General features: G+C 39.1%; 1 long non-coding RNA gene across 1 annotated transcript in view; it reads left to right on the forward strand.

The window, feature by feature from the left end:
- Positions 1-20,048, forward strand: part of LOC136992002 (uncharacterized) — an 80,428-nt gene extending 60,380 nt beyond the window's left edge. The window contains exon 3 of the long non-coding RNA XR_010884033.1: positions 19,396-20,048. This is a non-coding gene — a long non-coding RNA (uncharacterized lncRNA). The remainder of the gene's footprint in view (positions 1-19,395) is intronic.
- The last annotated feature ends 2,455 nt before the right edge of the window (positions 20,049-22,503 follow it).

Consider the following 22,503-nt stretch of genomic DNA (forward strand, 5'->3'; position numbering starts at 1 on the left):
GCATTTGTCAAGAGCAGCGAAAAGGATGTTGCAGTGATCAAGATGAGAGATGGGAGTCTGGATATGTTGCTTGGATGAATGGGATGCGGAAGGAATCTCAGTTTGACTGTGCGGTCATAGACAGAGGGCTCTGAGCTCAAGAGGATTCTGACTTCACAGGCCTGAGTGACAGCCAAGCTGTGGAGCTGTCCACAGTGATTAGGAAGAAAGGGAGAAGAAGCTATGTCTTCACCATGTTAACCTTGAGCTGACAAATTGACATCTACAAAGAGATGTGAGAGAGAAAGGCTTAGATTTTACTTCGGACAGGGAGAGATAGGCTGGTGCTGAAGAGAAGGGTGCACAAGATGTCTGCATAAAGAAGCTAGTTCTTAGAGCTCAGCCAGGAAGAAATGCTGTTGGCTGCAATAATCCAATGCCATAAATGCAGAGACTCTATTATTTGCCGGAACCATGATATAAAAATGAGATTTGCTATATCAACAACAAGCTAAGATAAGGAACAGATGATGGGATTGCTATGGGAGTTTGAGTATCAGAAATTAGAGAATAAAACTTGATGGTGCTGTTTCAGATGTGATGTGTGAAACTCTAGGACTTTCAAGGAACACCACCTCAAGGGAGGATGGATGAGCCAGGTTGAGTGAGGCTTGGTTGCCCTGTGCACATTTCTGGGGAATGTGGGATGGAGATTAATGCTTATGATGACATTTCCTCTTTAGTTATTGAAAGGGAGAGGGCTGAGAGAGCCATCCTTGGAAACCCTGTTGGAGCTCCCCTTCTGGCATGTTGATAGATCCCAACTTTCTCACTGGGAGCACTCTTGAATCTAATCTCTGCAGTGCCGTGCTGTACTTATAAGTCACGTTATCTATTCTGTGCTTTTTCCATTCTCTTTGTGCTTTTATGGGCTCTTGTGTTACTGGTTTTATTTTCTATTTCCTGTCCTGACCCTCCATTCTTATAATGTCTTTGTGCCCTTTCCTGTCTCTTACCAGGTTGCTCAATATTCCCCCTCTTCAGTTACTCGTTTGCTACAATGGCTGTCGCTATTGCCATCTCTGAGCATCAAACATCGTATCAGTCTCTAAACTTCTGAGATGGACTTAAACGCCATAAAGGGAGGCAGAGCCCCTTTGCACTTCTTTGTTAGCTCAGAGACTGGTTCCTGCACTTTGAGCAGGCAGCTAACTGGCAGATGCAAGGCAGGGCTACTCTCCTCACTCACTCTTCTCAGCTCCCCCAGCCTTTGTCCATCCCTCTTTCCTCTTTTTCCTAGCAGCTTTTCCATGTGCATGGCAGGAGAAAGAACTGTTCTTGCAGCTTTTGGATATCCTTCTTAGTTATTTCTTTCTTTCTTGGGCAAATGTGAACTGTAGCCCTTCGTGTCATAGCTTGCTCTCCTGACCAGTGAAAACTATCTTGGCTCACAATACACCTCCTTTGATGGAATGACCTCAGCTCAGTTAAGAAACTTTTCATCTGCTCACCTTCTCTGGTAGTTTTTGCAAGGAATTTGCTTACCAAAGCTGGGTTTTCCCAAGCATACTCACAGTTCTGGTGATAATAGGTTTGTGTATACTGTAGAGTGATGCTGAGCTGATCCAGTCGTATTTAGTTCACATTAATCACATCCTTTTACTCAAAACAGTATAGCTCTGATCTAAACCAATTAAGCTAGTGATGTTTAGACAAAGAGATTAATATAGCTCAGAAAAGCATAACCTTTGTCCATAGAAATGTCTTAAGATAATGAGTTTTATTCAGTGGGCTGGATTTGTAGAAAGGTATGTTTTGGATGTAGACATCTAATTGTACGTACTAAATCAGGAGGAAAATAAGCTTGTGCAGGCAGACAAGTTTCAGCTGCATACATGGAGGTATAAAGAGGTGAAATGAGCTCAGTTTAGAGCTGATGCTTGAGAATGTACAGGAAATTCAGAATGGGATCACAAAAAAGGAAATAAATAGACTAACAGATAAATCAGAAAAACATCTGTGCTTGGATTTAAAAATACATTTTCTCCTTCATGCCTACTGCCTCCTGAAAAATAGCAAAACTTGTTTTGATTTCTAAAGTTATACTGAAGACACGTATTCCCTTCTTTATTTGTAATTTTTTAGGTTGCATTACAGTCTCACCATGAACAAATCCCTGAACTGTCTGTATCTCTAGGATACCATTTTTAGATCAGGGAACAGATGAACCATTCTTATTTATTATTTTTATACCATAATGTACTTGTGGTGTCTGACAACAATTGATACTAGATCAGCTATCGGTTTTGAATTAACACTAGATATTAGACTGGTGTTAAAATTCGGCTCTTATTCTGAGCACTTTTGCTCAGAATTCTGAGCAAAAGTGCTCAGAATAAGACCTTGTTTGAATGGACTTCATTGAGTGTCAGGCCACTATTATTTGGATTGATCCTGAATATCCCAAATTTCACTCAGGAAGTTTTCTGTGTTCAAAGAACCCATGAATTACTGCAATCAGTATTTGTTCTGCTGGTCAGATCCCACTAGGGACTTTACTCCATCTGTTCCCTTGTGATGCCTAAAGAGGGTATTTCTTTATTAAGGTTACTGTGTCTCACAAGGAAGGCACTGAGACTCTTTTGGGCTTTCCCACATCAATAGTCTGTGACTGCACTGCGTGAGCTGTCCCCATGATCAAAGGCAGGGCGTAAGGCTGGTATTACAAGATTTGAAACTCAGTTTTATCCCCAAGTTGAATCCCACTTTATTTAGCTCCCTCAGTTGGTTTTAACTGCCAAACAGAAACTGGCAACCTGGAAGTCTAGGCACTCTTTATCCTGCCCTCTTGTATCACCATGTCCAGAAAAATTATCCCTATTTCCCTGCCTTCTCACTGTAAATAAGATGTTCTGTTCTACCTACCAGTGGACCCAGCAGCTGCTTACTTCCTTTCCAAACCTTTGGCATTCACCCACTGCTCACCCACTGACCTCTGAAAGAATTGCCGACTCAGGGGGGTTGAATGCTTATAACCTGCAATTTGTGGTTATGTATACAAAGGAAGGAGCAAATGTGCATTTTTTCATAGGCATCAAAAAATACTCTGTGTTGTGATGGATGTGTGCCTTGTAAATGCACCGCCTGTTTTGAACAGAGTTGTGCTCCAAGGGCTTTTCTTTCCCCACATCTGTATCACAAACACTATCCACCATGGACAGTCCAGCAGCCTGGGCTGGGCCAGCTGGAGCTGAAGGGGGCTGGTCTGACTGAGTGGCTGTCATCTGAATATTTGAACTGCTTAAAGAACAATTTAGTGAGGAGAGAAAAAAAATCTCAAACTTTTTTGGGGTTTGTCCAGTCCATACAGTGCGTTTTCTTCCTCTGCTGTAATTCTGCCAGTTAATGGGAACCGTCTCATTATCACTGTATCTTTTGGGTTCGCTGAGCGCTGTGTTTAATTCCTCACACTCAGTGCTGATCGGTTACTCTTAAAAGTAACTCTCACAGCTATATTAGAGCTGCTTGTGTGAGCTGCTGCTCACCAGCAGGACTAAATGATACACAATCTGGTCAATAACAATCCTGTGTGTTATGAAAGAAAATGTGTTTTTTTGCAGATCAGAAGTGTTTATTGCATCAGTACTGAGAGCCAAGAGTCCTGTGAATCTCCACATTTTTGCAGCTGAGGTATAAACTGGTGAATATGAATCTGATTTGTGCCTATATAATGAGGTTCACTCAAGGGAATACTAAGTTCATTTGAACCTAGAGCTTCATGACTTTCAGTACTAAGAACTCACACAGCTGGATTCAGTATAAAAATAGTATGAATCCATTTTACATTAAACATAGAAGTTTTTGCTCAACTTTATGCAAAATGACTTTTTATTATACTACAGTTCTGTGCGGTTTACTGTGCAATAGTCCTTTCAGGTAAGAGCTTAAAATTGGAGGTCGTGTTTGCTCCTCATGAATATTAAATATCCCAAGATAATTTTCATAATCATATGGATTTGTAGTATGCCCTTGAGCAGAGCTACCTTCCCACCAGTGTTTGGTAGTTCTGCACCCCCATTCTGCAACCAAAGGAGTATCAGTAAACTGATCAAATGCTTTGAAAACAGTCAAATTAGAGTCATGATATAAATGGAGAAGAGTATGTTTGAATAGTGGAAAATCCACTGCAAAACACTTACAAAGCATAAATTTCTTGAATTCTGGGAGTCCTGTCCTCCCACTGTTTGTATATGGAGGGGTTCTTTATGCTTGGACACATCCTTACTCATGAAGGGGGTAAGGAGCCTATAGTACAGTTTCCATTTTCCCCTCTCCTGTTCTCCTGAAGGATTATCTATGGCCCCTGGGATTAGATGGTAATTCCAGGATTAAACACTGTGTATCCTCCCTCTCCTTGCTCTGCTGAGGGTTTGGATTTCATTCTTGGATTGCTTTTTATAGAACTGGGCTAACCTTGGAGCCCTATTCTTTCTGTCCATATAATACAGAAGATTTTGCTGGGGTGGCTGAACTTCCCACTTTATCTGCAGGTATACGAAGAAGGCATCATGACTGGAAGGAAAATGGGTTCCCCTGATTTTGTCCTACAGGCATTTCCAAAACAGGGGAGTGTGACACCTGATACAGCTTTTGTTCTTTAAACAGTTATTTTCTGTAGTCATTCTTGCTTATATTCTTGTTCTTAGTGAACTCTTAAGAAGAGAGGCCTGATTTACAAGAATTGGGTCTGGACCAGAGTTGGCTGTTTGGCCTTGGGTTGAGGAATTCTGAGGCATATTGAGGATACTTCTAAATGTGAGTCAGATAATTCTGTTGGTTCAGAGTAAAGCTTTTTCTTTAGTGGACAATATAGTAAGGCAAAATGCAGAATAGTTTTCTGTGCAGAAGAAAGAAAATCCTTCTTGCAGCATGATTTCTCTGACTGTGTAGAGACCTGTACTTTTTGGCACTGGAATAGATAGGCTGCTGACAAAGTATTTGCTTCTAAACTGTAATCCTAGATGGCATTTTCTTCAGACATCTGCATCTCAGGAAATTTTGCAGAACTGACCTACAAACATCTTCTATGAGGTATTAATATACATGTTTGGAAGGTGGTCATGAGCATATATTTCTCCCCTTCTCTCTCTGCCAACTGAACTTAATAGTTGCTAACATATTAGCATATATTTTATTTGTATACAGTCGGAAACAAAGCCAGACACCTATGAACATATATATACACAGAAAGTATTTAGTGGCTTTGTGACCTTGAGATATAAACCATTCATCATTGACTAGCTTAAGCATACACATCCTGGTATGTTTTATTCATAACCCTATATGTGTGTGTAAATATACACATATATGCATGTAAATATTCATTTTGTACATATTACACGTTATAATGAGTGCGACTTAGAATTTAAAAAATGAAAGCCAGTGGGAAAAATTCCTACGAGTGACTACTGTTTTCTCCTTTGATACTTTCCAAATTGATGTTTCCATCTCATTGTTTTTGTATTTGTTTTTAACTTTATCTAAAAGATTTTAAAATGGGGTATTATTTAACAAAGAAGAAAACTTTACCACTTTCTCATGTAAAGCTAATGTGACAATAAAACTGTCAACAAGGAGGCAAGATCAGTCTCACAAAAATCTTGAAACCTCTAAGTGGAATTTGCATAAAATAGTTCTGGTGTTATTATTCACTGTTCTTTCAGTGACAGATATGTCAAGGCCTTAAAACCTAAAAGAACAATTATGCTATTGTATCTCTCGGAGGATTCAAGGGGTGTGTCTTTGGTGAAAAAGTGCTATTAGAGCTTTGAAAAGCAGTAAAAAGACAGCCCAAGGGGCTCTTTAGCTAGTCATTTTAAAAAGAATGCCTGGGCTTTAAGTGTCTTAAAGTACATTTATTCAACTCTTACTCTGTGCTTTAAAAAAACTCCTAATAATTAATGGCTGTAACATTTTTTTTAACATTTGCATTAGCTATAAATAAAAACTCTTGATAAAGCCATTATTGATTAACTTAAACTGTGATTCTCTTGTGAATGCTTCTGTATTTCTGTCAAGCATATTGCAAAGAATTATTATATATAAGCTTTTTGGTTAAGCTAATATTGAGGAAATCATTGAACAATTATAGACCAAAACAGGAACTAATCAGTAAATCCATTACTTGAACAAGCTAGCTTAACATAACATTTTTGACATTAAAAATGAGGGATTGATAAATAATGTATCATTACAGCTGGATGTGCCATAAAGTTAGCAATCCAAATGTAATTTTATATTACACATGTTCTTGATTTTAGCTTTAGATTTGTTGGAGTTTTGGTTAAAATGCATATTTTGAATCTCTGACTGCAGAACAGATTGGAACAAGTTGGAAGGTACAAAATCACTAAGCAAAAAAGGAAGAAGTAAAGTAAGTATAAAAAATGAATTTGACTTGAGAATATGGAGCAAAGAGACACCAAAGAGAATTCAAACAGGGAAAATCAAGACCTGAATTAGCAAACGTCAATTGTTGCAAACACTAGCCAGCTAATAAATGTACTTTAGAATAAGATCAACAATGGCATGAAATTAATTTATTTCATACTCTTCACTGTAGAACAGTGTAATTATGAACTTGGCAGCCAGGTACTGGATTGGCCAGAGACCAGGTTAATATACAGTATTTGATTATAAAACAATTCATTATAAATATGGCAGGTCTATCTCTTTCTTATCAGGGTTGTCATATATCAATATAAAGTAAATGAGGAAAAAGTGCTGGCCTTAGCCAGCTGTTTTTGTTATAAAAGTGTGTATTGGTATTACATACAGTGTACGCAGAGGTGATACTCAGTTCCACAGTAATAGGTTCTTTACCGCTACTGGAGACGTGGAAAACCTAGTCGTTTTGAAAGGAGAAAAGAGGAGAAAATACTAATTTTACAACAGACAAAATACAGCAATTGCCATTAAAATTCTTATAAATAACATTGCAAGTGAGTAACTTTATCTTAATATCCCTTAGATATTCTATACACTAATCATAGAAAATACCATAAAAACCAGAGTAATGTTAGCTATTTGGAAAAATTAAGCTGTAAAGTTTTTAATGGTGACCACTGTAGTAGAGTGGTTAGAAAGTCTGATGAGGTATATATGAGGTTATGTCCATATCATTTCAATTTTACCATGCCAATATTTAGGTAAAGCTGGCAGCAGTTGATATCTGCTTTTGGAAATTAATCTATGTTTTATGTGATATTCACTTAGTGGTTAAGTACCTGTTCTAATTAAAGTCAATATGAATCTTGCAGGTTGTAGTATGCTGTTATGTGGGACTTGGGATTTGCACTATGCAGTTCATTTTAAATTTACATTGTTGGAAGTTTTGTCATCTTACAGGCATGTAAGATCATCAGGGCTTTCGTTATGTGATTTTGTCACATGTTTGCTGTATGTGTGCAAATGCATATTTGTGCATAGATAAATAAACAGAGGTATGCTTCTGTATCAGAAGTTAATTTATTGCAACATTCTGATGCTGGCTCTTGGGCCAACGTGCATTTTATCACACTATTAGGTGATTTAGGTTTCTGCAAAAATATATTATGCAAGTGTGGATGGATAGCACTTTATAAACATAAGACTGAACCATACCTCTTATCTGTCCTTGAATTTCAGGATTGTCATTGACTTTGCATGAAAAATTCTCCCCAGCCTTCCTCAGTGTACAGTGGTGTTGTCTTTTAGAGATTAGGATTTATAAAGCAGAACATAATTGTCAGATTTTAAAATACAGTTAGGCTTTCTTTCCAGCTGCATTCTTTCTTAAAAGCTGCTTAAATTCCTATATATTTAATGATGTCTTTTTAATGACTTTGCCTGATTTAAACTCTTTCTCCATAATTTCATTTTTCCTTTTCTTTTCTTTTTGTCCCCAGTTAATGTAAGAACATTCTGACAGAACCATATTTAATTAAGGAAACAGGCCAAATTCTTCCCTCAGTTAAAACCCGCTCAGCTTCAAAGTTGACGAGCAATGTGACAATGGGACAAGGTGGCATTTGTCCCAGTTGATATATTTGGTAAAGCAGCAGGGAATGACCTCAGTCAGAGTGGGGTTCCCCGGTGTGAGGCAGTGCGCAGGCACAGACCTCGCTCGCTCTGCAAAGCCTGCGGTCTAGGTGGACTGGCAACTTCTAAGGGCAGGGAGGAGGGGAAGCCCTTGAAATTTTTGCTTTGAATGCTTTAGGCAAAAGTACTCTTGCCATCTGCATTCCTACCCCAGTATCCTAACCAGCCTTTGCTGTACTTTTTCATGTAGGCATTTCATCGGAAGAACGTGCTGACAAGAAATTTAAAAGAAAAGTAGGGCAGTGGCCTTGCTACATTGCTTAAAGAAGGTAGCAAGGAAGAGACCATTATTAGTTTGACAGAGAAATAGGGAGTCAGACATCAAAGATGCAATTGCTGCCACAGTGATGGGGAAGGGACGCAGTAATGGCCAACTTGGATAAATAAGCAGAGAAAGGCTCTGAAATGGGGGAAAGAAGCTTAAATGTCGTAATCAAGGGACTGATGGATTCAAGGTGTGGGAAGAATACATCTGGTCAGACAGAAAGGCAAGGCAGATGTTCCTTAGTTGTAGGGGATTGTACAGAGAGCAAGGTAATAAGAATATGTGGGAGGCTAGAAAGGAAGAGAAGGAGATAATTAGGGGAAAAGCAGAAGATAAAGGCCTGAACAAGTGTTTTAGAGATATGGTCAGAAAGAAACTTCTTACTCTTGAAGATGCAATGCAAAGAGTAAAAGCAGAATTTGGATACAGCCTGCTTATAAGAAAAAAAAATGTAAAAGAAAGAAACCAAAGAACATATCAAAGCTGTGGGCCTGACCAAGAGAAGATTGTGGTTTTGTTATACACAGTGAACAATGTCAGTGTCAGAGACGCTCACAATAATTTTTCTGAAATTTGACAGTAGCTAATGGTTTTGCAGGCGTGTGACTCAGAGAAGTTGACCCATTTTTTCCAAAAGAGGATGGACTTATCTAGATGATGAAAATAGCTATTGTCCCGGTTGTGCTGTCCTTGCTCCCATAGAATTCTCTAGGAATGGCCCTTTTCAGGCATAGCAATTTTTTTCTCTAGAAAAAAAGTCATCTTTTCTCTTAAAAAAGTCTCTAGAAGTCAACATCCGTCTTTTGGATAAGCATATGTAAGTAAGGACAGAATTATACCCTGTGTGTGTCAGCAGGATTCTTCACTTTGCCATTAGTACCCTTCGGTTTGCCTTTTGGAATAACCTTTTGGGTGAGAAATAGAAGCAACTATGGTAGACTGTAGGCTTCTCTCAGCCCTTCAATGTCCAGCTCTTTTGAATGTGGGAGGAAAACACCAAAAAAACTAAATTAATGTGTCCTGATTTCTACACTACGAAACATTTATTTTTGTCTTGTAGAATCTGATGTGAGTGAGGTATTTAAGTTGGTGTGGTAAGTGTGTTCAGTATTTAAGGTTATATTTCAGCTTACTAGTTCCTGAGCTTTTGGGACAGGGGATATCATTTGCTATATATAATGTGCAATACCAAGTACAAGAGGGCCTTGACCTGCTAATCGTCCAGGAGCTGCCACAATACATAATTATAGTTGGGGAACAGTCTGTCATTCTAAAACATTGCTGTTGCTGTTGTAGTTTAAAGAGAAATGAAAGGATCATCTTGTCAGTGCTAACTGGTTCTGTTTTCTGGTGGTAAATACTGTCCTTGCTGCAGTAAATTCAGTGAAAAGTATTTATGTCAAGCCCTGACATTGGTAGTTGCTAGAAACTCCAGTTTCCTGAGGAATTTGGGGATGCTCCAGGAGGTCAGCATTTTTCATAATCAACCTCTATTCAAATACACATGTACACACAGTGTAGCTACTGTATAACAGCACAGCTTAATTACCTCTGGGAGACAATGGCCAGTACTTCAATTTGATGGTAATCCCATCATTCGAAAAAGAGGCAATGCTAAGCAATACCCAACTGAAGCTGATAACATCACAGCACCTTAATACTAGTGTTGTGCTTTAATATGCAGCTTCCTGTCCTTGTGGACCAGACTGGCCTCCTGCTGCATTTCTCAGACTTGTCATGCCTCTGTTCAGATACTTATTCCAGAAGTGGGCAGTGCTGTCTGTATGTTGGATAGGTATGGGAGCTGGAGCTGCTCTTCATTGTCCAGCTGAAGGTGTTTCTCTCCCACCCAGCAAAATGAAAGAACAGAAAAGTGCTTCTCTGCTTATGGAATCATTTGTGGACATAAGGGAAGGTTGTGGTTGGGTTATGTACAACTCAGGAGCATGTTGGAATTGGTCATGCCTCCCAGAAAGGTTAAAGGGAAGGTGGCCTTCCCTTTTAATGGATGGTTAACAAAGGGATGAAAACAGACCTCCAGTTTTACCTTCTTCAAATTCAACTCAGTTCTTGCCTAGGAGGTTTAGTAGCATATCTAAACTTGGTGGTATCCTAATACTTTCTGGATGTCAGTATTTTGAATAATTCAGATGGTGTCACCTATCATTAATCTATGCCTCCTCTGCCATTCAGGATTCTGACATTGTCTGTGGGTGGGTAATAAGAGATCCAGTACCTGAAAACTTTCATTGTACTCCCTGCAGTTTCAGATCTGAAGAAGGGTTTGCGTGCCTGAAAGCTCATCTGTTCTTTTCTAACTATGTCAATTGGTTTAATAAATTCTATTACCTTTCTCTACTAACCCTGCCTCTAGTCTATTGCTCATTGCAGTGTGCTTTTTTTCTCAATTATCCTAAATACAACTCCTTCCTCAGTTTTCCACCTTTTTTCCTGTTCTCCTATTTCTCTATCATCCTTTTTCACATATTTATTTCTCATATCTTCTGCCCTGTTTCGTTTTAAAAACTAGTACCATAAAACACAAGTGTAAAAAATACACCTTCAGACTATGCTGGTTATGCTGTCTTGGCCGGAGTCGCCTTTCACACCTATAAGGTTTTGTCTTTTTCATTCCATTAATCTTAGCTTTTGAAGGATTCCCCTAATAGCAGCCTTTTTCAATGGATAGCAGCAATGCAGGATGGACTCTGAAAAAAGCTAGTTAGAGTAAGATTTGTCTTGACAAAAGTGTCAGTCAGAAGTTTGATCTGACAGTATTTTCATCTCATGATTTGGAAGAAAAGATACTTTAAAATTTTTCAGAGAAGACCAGAAAATCATTCAGGAAGGTAAATATTGAGGTTTATTTGATTTTTTTTGGGGGGGGGGGCAGTCTTTGAGAGAACATTCCATTACTGACAAAGGAATTCACAGAAATTATCCAGTCTGTAGTGACTTGTCTATTATAATGTTCCAATGCACTATGTAAATCTGTAACTAAAAACATTATGCAGCTGGAATAAAGATTAGGAGTATGTAACAGTTTTTATAGTTAGAGACCGTATAAGATTTTTGTAATTATCAAAAGATCCATTAAAAAACTAGAAAATTGGAAGTTAAGTTTACATTTTAAAATACTAGAAACTGCAGAAAAGCACATTCTAGGAATCTAAACACTTTAAATTCTTTCCTTTGCAAAATAATCTCACTTGTCTTGTCACTTTTATATTCCTTTCATTCCTACCTCGTAAGCTCTTATTTTTTGTGTTGAGGGCTTTTTCTGTCATACTGTATGATAGGATCATACGGCTAGGAAATATTGAATAGGGAGGTCCCACCATTCTGTGATCCTACTGCTGCTATAGTCCTTAAATTGGAATGGTTCCTGTAAAATAAATTAATTCTGTAATCCCATGACTTTTCTGGAACCCTGGTGATTTTCTCTTTTTTCTCCTGAGCTACTGGGACCAGCAAAGTGGGAGAGAGGTTTTCCTGTTTCCTTTGAGGGTGGAAGTTCTATCTCTTTCTTGCTGATAGTATTTGTAAGTCTTTGGCTTGCTACATAGGTTTGCAGAGGGTTTAAGTGGACTGCCATTGGACTATGATGGATTCATCGTAGCCATTCCATCACAGTTGAGTAATGATTCTGAGGAAGTTTCTTCCCCTTCTGCATGTGTTTTTACATCCTGCATGTCTCCCGGAGATGTAGTATTTTGAAGAACTTGTTGACAATGCATCAGCTTCTGTGGTCACTAAAACTCGTGGCTTTTCTACCTTCTGTGGCTGCAGTGAGGTCTCTTATTCAGGAACTAGGAATCAAGAGAATCAAGAGCATGAGCTTGCCAAGAGAGCCTTGAGAAGAGCCTTTGCAGGTCCGCTTTCAGCCTATTATTTAGTCATATTTTCATTTCCCTGGGGAAAAAATGGTTGAAGAAGAGGAGGAGGAAATGACAAGTTATTTTCGTAGCATTTTTGGTGCAGTCAGTGAAGACTGACACCTTTCTGAGAAGACTGTATGTAGAATGAACATTTATTATTCTCTGGTGAGGCATGGGAACAAGGAAAAGAAAAAGAACAAGTATTTGAGTTTAGATATAAAGACATAATAAATGGCACAAAGAGGGAGTTTTGGTTGGGATGTGTGTGTCATTTTTTCCTGTTTTTCCCCCAGAACCTTGTCTTGTGTTAACTTATGTTTTGATGAGCAAGTGAAGAGGACTTAGAGATGTACCTTTTACCCATCTCTTTAATCAAAGTTTACCCTTCTACTAGTAGTTCAGATGCAGTTTTACATACAAGTCAATTGCAAGTTAAGTATTCCAACATTTTGAATACATCCTTGGAAAACTTCCTGATTATTCTCTTCCCTGTCTCAAAATTGTACTTACCTCCCTGAGATATCACACAAAAGGTAATGTAGAAATGACCCGCTGGAAGATTTCTGAGCAGCTGTCAAATGAGACACATAATTGAAGGCAAATCTTAGCTATTACTGTAGCCTCTCACTTCTCCATCACACTGGAAATATCCATCAATGAGTGTGCTGAAAAGAGGTATTCAAACCAACTTGTTGCAGTAAACAATACTGCAGCAAAAACAGTATTATAAAATCTTTGAAATTTCATGTGACCTTTTGACAAAAGTGCTAATTTCATGGGGAGTTCTAGGAAAAAGTGCCAATTTCATGCGAATTCAGGGCGAAAAGATAGCTTGGAAGGTTTACTTGGGAAGTATAAAAGCTGTAATGACTGTAAAAGATATACAAGCCTAATAATCATGAAAGCAACACTCTTTTACTAGTGTATATTAATCGCCTCATATCATGCTGGTAAAATGGAGAAACGTGATGTTTTACTCCATGTATGATGAAATGCAGCTGTACGTTAATTTCCAAACAGATCTAAAAATGGACTCTTAAATCAGTTTCTTTTGGAGTTCTCTGCAGGCTCAAATAGTTCTGCCTCCTTGTTGTAGCCTGGAAGTATCAAGGTCATCCTGAGTTTAGATGTCTAGCCCATGTGAATAAACAAGTGTGGTTGATTATTTGAAGAGACTATACGAGACTGAGCCTTCTGTTATTGCTCCTTCTCTTTTTACTCTTTGAGGTTTATGGGGGCATGGGTAGAGCACACTGTATGAAAGCAGCACATTCAGCCAGTGGTGGGAGCAGTTTACTGTTGAATTTGAAATGAATGTAAAATAAAAGGCGAGAAAAATCAGAATGGGTTTTGTGATTATTTAGATTTTCAGTGATTTACTTGACTTCTCTGTTATAATGTAATCAGTGAGAGAGGTTAAAAATCTAACATCTGTCCTTCAAAAGGGCAGAAACTGTGGAATTTGGATGTGTCTGTTCCCAAAATTTCATTCAATCCCATGCTGGAACTCTTGTCTGCTTCCAGTGGAGAATGCTAATAGCCAGGCTCAAACTATCAAAAGAATATAGCTTAATATAATTTTCACAAGACAGGTAGTGATGGTTGCTCATAGGGAGTATGAACATTTTACCACCCTTAGCATTTTAACAATTGAGATTGATTCTGAAGGCAGCGGTCAGATTTCAGTTAGATTTAGGCCTTTTTTTAAGCCCCTTAGTCCAGGTTTGGAAGAGGTGCAAAGCTGGGCTGTGGTGTCAGCACCAAACTGTAGAAATCTTGAAAAATAAGTTACTGTCTTGTTCATGATGTTTGTCACCTTGAAATGAAATTGCATGAGAATGGATGATACTGCATGATCTTAGCTATGCTGAGCTAAAATCAGAAACACGGCTTTCATAGATGTGTGTAGTTGAAACAGTAGAATCACTGAAGGAAGGATGTTTACTATATCTGATGTGGTATCTCCCTTCTTTTGAAATTTGCTGTTAAAACTTCTCTCAGCTACATTTTATGATTATTAATCTCCCTAATTGTGCTTGAATGAAATTATAAGTTGCCTAAACTAGCCACAAACCAAGAGAAGCTCCACGGTACTCCAGCAGTTTCTCTGCAGAGTCACAGAAAAAGGAATAAATCTCAAAGTTGAACTGTGTGACCTCAACTGTCCCCAAAGCACTTCCAGAAGAAGAATGAGGAGATGGACTATAACCTGGATATAGTGTAGAAAGAAATTGTATAGTGTCCCTCATACAAAATGCTTAATAGAGAGAGGACTCTTTATGGAGTTGTAACTTTAAAAGGCAGTTTTATTGACTTACAGAATACCTGTAAGTCCAGCAAAAGATTAAACATTATCTCAGGGAAGTCCACTATAGTTTAGCAAGAGATCAAAGAGTTCCATTAATAGTGCAGTGGGAGGTAAAATATATATATAGCAAAGGTTTATGTAGCTCTGATGAGGCCCCCCTGGGGAACTGGAAGAGACTCTGTAGGTGAGAACTACGGAAGGAGATAAAGGAGGGGGGAGATGGGTGGGCAATTATTACTAGTCTAGAAGGAGGAGGCAGAACAAATTATCCTAATGGTAGTTTTTAGGAATACATCTTGAATGCACAAGCTGATAGCAATAATTGAATGTGATAAAAACCCTAGACAGTGAACTTTCTTTTAGCACAAACATGTCAAGACAAAAATATCAAGTCACGTAAAGACCCTCCACCCCCTTCCTGACATCATGGTTCAACATTAGTCATGGTTGGCAAACTTACCCTGAACTTACTGAAATAATAATAAAAAAGCCACAGTGGGAAAATGGTGAAAACAGTCCCCTATTTTTCAACTAGTTTATCACAGTTCCAAAATGCTGTAAATGATGGACTGTTCAGATAAGAGTCTAGCTAAGAGCATAGATCTACACCAAGAATTATTATGCTAAAACTGTAGAAGTAATACAAAATGATACTTTGTTGGCTTTCAAGGTTTTTGCCAGTTAAATCTCAAAACACTTCAGAATAGAGCACAGAATGTGGTCATTCTCTTTGCCTGAAGATAGAAGAAAATTTGGAGGGCTGGGGAGCCAGAGACTCGCGCTGAGTCACATTGAACTGTTGACAATATTTGAAATAGCATTCCTGCCCACTTACCCAAGATGTGCCAACCCGATTGCGCTCTCTGCATCGAGCACACTGTGTATCTTCTGCCAGAATCCCAGCAGCAAAGGTTTTGGGGCCCAGGGTTGAATCTGTCTCTGGATTTGCACACAGAAGATGACGATTACAGAGCACAGTTCTGATCTGGACCCCCAGACATGGCAAAATTGTTAACAAAAGTGTAAAATAGAGTGAGGGGCAGGACAGTAAATATTTTAACACCAAAAGACTCCTTTAAAATCTGGAAATAATGAGTGGGGTCACCAGTCAGGGAGCAGGGACATCCAGGAATCAGTAAGTTTTTTTCAGTCATTTGGTTAATGACACATATACTCTGTTTTGGTACAGTGAAACCAATGGCTACTGGTTACTCCAGAGATGGTGTACCAAACTGAAAGTACCATCACACCCACTCAGAAACAGATGCACATCATCAGTATAGGTCACAGCTGATGAGCTCTGGCTAAAAGCAGCGAAAAGGGTGACTACCACAAACTGCATTTAGCTTATAGTAGAAGGGAGCAAGGTACATCCACAACAGAAGATGAAAGTCATGTTTCCATTCAGATCTCCTATAGCTAAATTACTAATGCTAGCAATATTAAACTGCTTGATCTTAAATGGACCGCAACATACAGAATCTATACTTGCTCTCCCAGGCTTTAAAAGGTACTTTTCTGTGCAAAAATTCCACTTCTTCCTCCCCCCCAACCCCTCCCCCCCAACCCCTCCAAAAAAATCCCAGTAGCTTATATGCTTATGCTTATATGAAGATCTAGAGGATATAACTTAATATACACTGAGTATCGTTTATTAGAAGGAATTAGATCCTTTGGCAAATGAATCATCTACCATGCAGCATCTTTTCTTCCTTAAGTGGGTAGAGCCTTAGGCCTTGCATCAAATTGTACAGTACACAATTTTTGAAGTTGAACCAATTTTATTTCTAGTTCACAAATTATTTGATTGAGTCAAGTGCAGTCATGAGGTGGAAAAGTGGTGATAGATGACTATGATAAATGCACTTTAAAGAAAAGTGCCCCAAGAAAGCTGTGCAGATGTATTCAGCTGCATAATATCATATTTCCATGAAAAGGGTAGCCATTGATATGCTAGAAGAACTCCCACTAATGGAATCATAATTAGTGCAAGCTACTTGCGTCCCATGCAAAGTCAACTTTCCCTCGTCACAGAGAAGAAACTAGTAGTATTTCAGTAAGGCTTGATGCTTTGCTACTTCTATTCCCAAATGGACTTTAAATTAAACCCTTTCTCAGACAATAACTGGAGATCAGAATTGCCTACTAGGGCTGTATCTACAACTCATGGGGAACTGTGATTGCTATATATGTAGCTTATGAAATGCTGAAATTAAGCTGTAATGTGCAGTGGTGTGGGCAGTTTGAGGACTGTGGGCTATTACTTGGGCAGCTAGTACCACCACATGCAGGTTCAGCCACTGTTCATGTCTGAATTAGCTACATCAGAGTAGCTTGGGTACTTTGCACTGCAGTCACTTTTTTCATTGCAATCTGGATGTACCCATTGGATACTGAAAGCACTGGGTGACAGTAAAGGAAAGGTGTGATGTTGATAATTTATCCTGGAAAACGAACACTTTGTTTGCTCATAGGATTTTGACATTAGATCGTGGCCCAAGAACTGGCCCTGAAATCTGAAGGCAGAATCTCCAAAAAACAGGGAGAAAACTGACTGGTTTAGAGTAAGGATATTTCCTCCTAAACAGGAGCTACACCTCCCTGAAATGAATGTGCAGACACCTGTGTTCCCAGTCAGGGGAAATACCTCTAAACTGCTTTAAGCGCTGTTACTTTGAGCATGCATTTCTAGAATGTCAAAGCAGACCTGACCATTCATACGCCCCAAAGCAGTAGATTTGTTATGGAGATACATTTATGTTTTAGCTGTGCTGCTGCCAGCTGTAGCTCACTGCAAACTGTACATGCTGCAGTACCAGGGCTGTGGGCCACGCTCTCAGCTAGGGCCGAATCAGAGTGGTTGCAGTGGATTCAGCAGAGGCCTTTGTAGAGTCACCAGCTGAGTCCTATTTGTCAATACAATATGAAGAATGCAAACGAAATCTAGAAAATCAGGTTGTGTAAGTTTGGTGTAATGCCACTGAAAGCAATGGAGCTTCTCTGATTTATAGAAGCTGAGCATCTCAACTGTAATATTTTATTATCACATTTTAGTGGATAATTGAATATGAGGAAACTGCACAATGTATAGATTTCTTTTGTAATAGAAGAACGGAATTTTGCTGAACTTTCAGTAAGAAGTCATTCTTAGTGTGTAAATTCCATTATTGTTAGTGGGTGAATGTGTAAAGGATGACTAAATCAATCCCACAATCTTTATTTTAAACTGTCTCAGTATTAGTAATCAGAGCATTTTCTTAGTTCACGATGCTGTTTAAATAACAGGATTTGCAGAGATAGTACTTGGTAAGAAAGGGTTAAGAAGTGAAAGATAAAGAGCTCAAAGTGTCATTGTTTTAGTACCAGCAGTGTTATGTCTCTGCTACAGTGCATAAAGAAAAGAGAAATGCTGACAAGAAAAAAAATCACACTTTAAAAAACTTTCCTGAGTCTAAGGAATGTACTTTTAAATTTGTGCCAGTTACAGTAATTAGTAAACTTGTTCTTAATAGTGTTGTTAAAATGTAATTTTTTCACACTTTCTCTGACTTTGACACTGCTGCTTTTTAAACTTCATTTTGCACTTTGTTCCATTGTTCTTTAATCTGCTGCACTTTGCATTTAGTATCACTGAAATTTCGCACTTACTATGTCAATAACATCTGGCAAAATTGCCACCTATTAAGAGTAAGTGTTCTTTTTTCTCCTGTGAGAAATGTGATGGTGTATTATATCGGTTTCCCTTGAGAGGCTAAGGAGACAATTTTAAAGCAGATAAATGCATTAAAGAAATAACCTGAACTACGAGAGAAGGTTAACGAAAGTCAGAAACTTTTTACTTTTTTTTTAACCCTTTTTTCCTTTGATAAAAGCATCCCATACATATGGGGAGTGAAAAAATATTCAGTTATGCAGTCTTCTTCGCATTTGGATGTATGTTACATTTCATCATACTGCTGCAGGATACGTTATGTTCTCATAGGCTTTCTCATAGGCTTTTAGGAGCATCAATATTTTTGTGCCCAAGTTGCATATGTGTCAGTTCAGTGGTGAGTTGCAGCAAGTGTGCTGGTAAGTTGGGCATTGTCTGATCATTGTGAAAAAACAGGAATATTTTTCCAGAGGTGCTGTAGACAAGAGCAGGCCTGGCCTTGTGCCCTCTGCCTGAGTGGTCAAGCCCCATTCCAGTTCACTTGAGAATAGAAGGAGCACTCGTTCTCACAGGAGAAACGCTCTACTTGAAGAAGGTGGGATGGGTTGGAGTGAAGTCATCAGCTTAATCTCCTCTGCACTGACCTGCTGAGCTACAAAAGCTTCCTGACCTTTTGCTGTCCCAGTACCTGGAAGATCAGCCCACTTTAGGAATAGTGCTTTCAAGGTAGTCTTCCTGAGTCCTAACACACACATGCATACCTTGAGGCTGTACCTTACGTTGACCTTTAATGTATGTAGCATTTTCTCTAACTGTATAAATATCTCAAATATGCCTACGATTCTTGTATCTGAGTTCCTACTAAATTAAACAGCATTTACAGCATGAAGTACAGCCTCAGTGACAAACTTTTCCTTTGCCCTGAATAAAACGTGGGTGAAATTGAGCTACCCATGCCATGCACATGCCGAAATGCTGCTGAGCTTCCAATAACTGTGCACAAAGCAAAGTGGGGAAAAGCTTATTTGAAAGAAATTCTGTAGCACTTTTTACACTATGGAGTTGATTTTCATAATGCTGTATTCCATGGAATATGAGCTGAAAAAGGCTGAGGGAAATAAAGACTGATCCAGAGACCATGAGAGCCATAATGGATCTTTCCATTGTGTTCCAGAGAGCTTTGGACTGAGCCCATATTATACATGCGAACTACATGGCCTGACTGAAAAACCAGGACGGATGGGAACATAATGAACTAAGACAGCATGATATGGGATTCTCGTACTTTGCCAGATGGTGGAAGAGCATGCCGTGTCTTCACATCCTCATGTCAGTGCTCTGTGCTGCAACACTGTGATATCTGACTTTGCACAACGGATGTTAGTTTCGTGTACAGCTACATGCACAGCTCCAGCTAGCATGATGAAAACTACACATATATTGAATCACAGAGAGAGTAGACTTGAGCAGAAAAAAATCTGCCCCCATGGAAAATCAGCTTATCAATTAGACTAAAGAAATGGATTGTTCTAAAATTGGTATATTTGATCTGTATTCAGCATATCATCAAAGAATAAATAGATACATTCTTCACCTCCTCTGTACAGATACATGTATGAGACTGAAAAACACAAGCAGCTTGATTCTGTATGTTTGAATTAAATTTCACTTGAGTAAAGGAACATAGGGAAGAGTTCAGTGCCTTATTTTGATATGTGAGAGTATTGTAGAGTATATCTCTTCTGAAATAATTTGAAGTAATACTACAGATTTGCTATCCAGCTATAGTACAATGGATGTACTATGGCTTTCACATAATATTTTTAATGGCATTTATTAACTTATTACTGTATAAATCTACCTAGGTGATGCATTACTGCTTAAACTTTGAATGTATGTCTTGGAGGACACAGGAATAGCAAATAAAGCATGTTTTACCATTGCCACTCTTTTCTTTCTTTCACATATACAATTAAGGCTCAGATATTTGCATCTGAATTGATCTTGTATTATAATATGGAGTTTACATACCACTGGTTACAAATAATGAGGTGGTGAAGAACAACAATTGTATTTCTCCTCCCAGATTTTCCCTTTTCTTAAATTTCTCTTCTTCATTCTTTACTGGCTGCAATTTAACATCTTTTCCCTGACATGAATGTATTTTCTTCTTGTCAAAGTGACTTCTCTGACAGTATTTATTTTAAAATAATTTTGAATCACAAAAGATTATTCTTAACAACACCCAAATAAGACTCTAATGAGCACAAACATGAATCAAATGCCTCATGTCTTGTCCAGTGTTATCCAGGGTGATTCTGCAGAGCTCATTGTTAGCCTTCCGTCTAGAATTGAGTCACTTCCAATTTCTTAATTTAGAAAAGATGACTTGTTTCTTTATACTGAAATCCACCAAGAATTTACAGTGGTGGTTCATTAATTACTTCCAGTTGGGGACAGAACTGGGGACGCTAGCAAGTTCTTAAGGTGACTGCATGACTAAACTGCCCCAAATCTTTTTTTTTTTTTTTTCTATTTAAAGACATGTTGTGGTAAATTACATACAGCTAGCTCACGTAAGCCTTGTTCACACTTTGTAGTGCTGTTCTTGGTAGGTAGTTCCCATGATTTCCTAGGGAGGATTCAGCGAGTAAGTCAAGGTTTGGCAACTTTTCAAAGTTGAGGTGCCAGATGGTATTTTTCTTTCCCAAATTAGAAGTTAAGTGTGCTGTTAGAAACTCAGCAAGAGCTGGGAGATGCTGCCTTTCACAGAAGCAAGATGCTGCCAATCACCGTATTGGAGGTATCGTCTCTCTGCACAAAGCTGTAGTTTCTCTGCTGCCGTTGAGTGTGAAAGGTGGGGGGGGAGCCACTGCCTCTCATGGGTGCCCCTCTAAAGATGTGCATGTCTCCCAGCTCCTGGTCTGCATCAGCCCTGCTGTGTGCCCTTCAGAGACCGCCTGCGGACGATCCTTGTCATCTGTACTGTAAACTGATGTTCCCTGGAAAAAGAAGTTTATTAATAGAGAGGAGGTACCATAATCTAACCCAAGTTAGGGAAAACCAGTTCGGGTTGTCACAGAGGTCTCCCATCCGATCAGTTGTCTCTGTGTTTTCTGTTTTAGCTTTCCCCTTGTTTTCGCTGTTTTTGTGGCTGTTTGTTTTTTCCTCTAAACTGAGATTTAAATAAGTGACTAAAGAGTCGGGTCTTCAGCCTTTAGTGTATATCTTTAGGCAGTTACATTCACAGCAGGTGCTTCAGGGAAAACACATGTCTTGCAGGTAGTCAAGTGACTTAGCTGCCAGCACCCATTTTCTGGCGCATGAAAGTTGGGAAAGATGATAGTCTACTTCCCTGTTCAGATGCAACCTATCACATGAAACCTGCTACATTTTGCATTTCTGAGCCTCTTTCATTTCACAGGAGGTCATGATCCCTTGTCTGAGAATCACTGAACTTGTGAGGGCGGCCTTGCAAACAGGCAGGTACTGAATCTCCACAGAGACGACTCATGTTCTAAGGGCCTCTACGTCTTCTGCTTTGTGAGCTAACAGGAGTAAGAAATGTAAGAAAAATGGCACCTTTATAACCTGTGAAGGTAGAGATTGTCTTGCACTGCTAACCAGCACCTCCATTCAATGAAGGGGAAACACAGACATACAAGAAAGAGAGGTGAGCTTTCAGCATCAAGTAAACACAGATCCATAAAGGTCATCTTGCCTAAAACATAGACTCAGCGCTCCTCAGCTGTTTCAATAGAGCAGGCGTAGCCAGGCTGTGGCTCCTGAGATGACTTGCAATAAGTGTTTATATGGCCCCGGTGACTGAGTCCTGTCATGTAACTAGTAGGAGGCCTTCTGGGTTAATTGAATTAATTGCAGCAGGAAAAGAGGAGGCAGCAAAGCTTTGGAGGAAAGCATCACTGGACTGGCTTGATACCTGGGTTCGCATCCTGTAGTGGAGTGACTCTGTTCCCTGGGGACCTGCTTCTCTCTCTCATCTGTGGGCCACTTCCTGAACCTTCCTACTTGAGGAAAACATGTGGCATGTAGATTGAAAGGAAAACTGTCAGATCATCTTCTGGAGTTACAGAAATTACAGAACAGTGAAGGAAGAGGAATGTTGTATCAAGTGGGGACAAGTGGGGAAAATGGCATTCCTTGCATGTGTGGGCTTCAGCAGATTCAGGTCTGATTGGAGGTTGGAGCATGTAGGAGAACTGTCATCAGAGGTCCAGAACCTCTTGACTATTCCCAACTGGCAGTTTGACCTCTTATTGTA

Source organism: Apteryx mantelli, chromosome 4 (assembly GCF_036417845.1).
Source record: "Apteryx mantelli isolate bAptMan1 chromosome 4, bAptMan1.hap1, whole genome shotgun sequence".
Lineage (NCBI taxonomy): Eukaryota > Metazoa > Chordata > Aves > Apterygiformes > Apterygidae > Apteryx > Apteryx mantelli.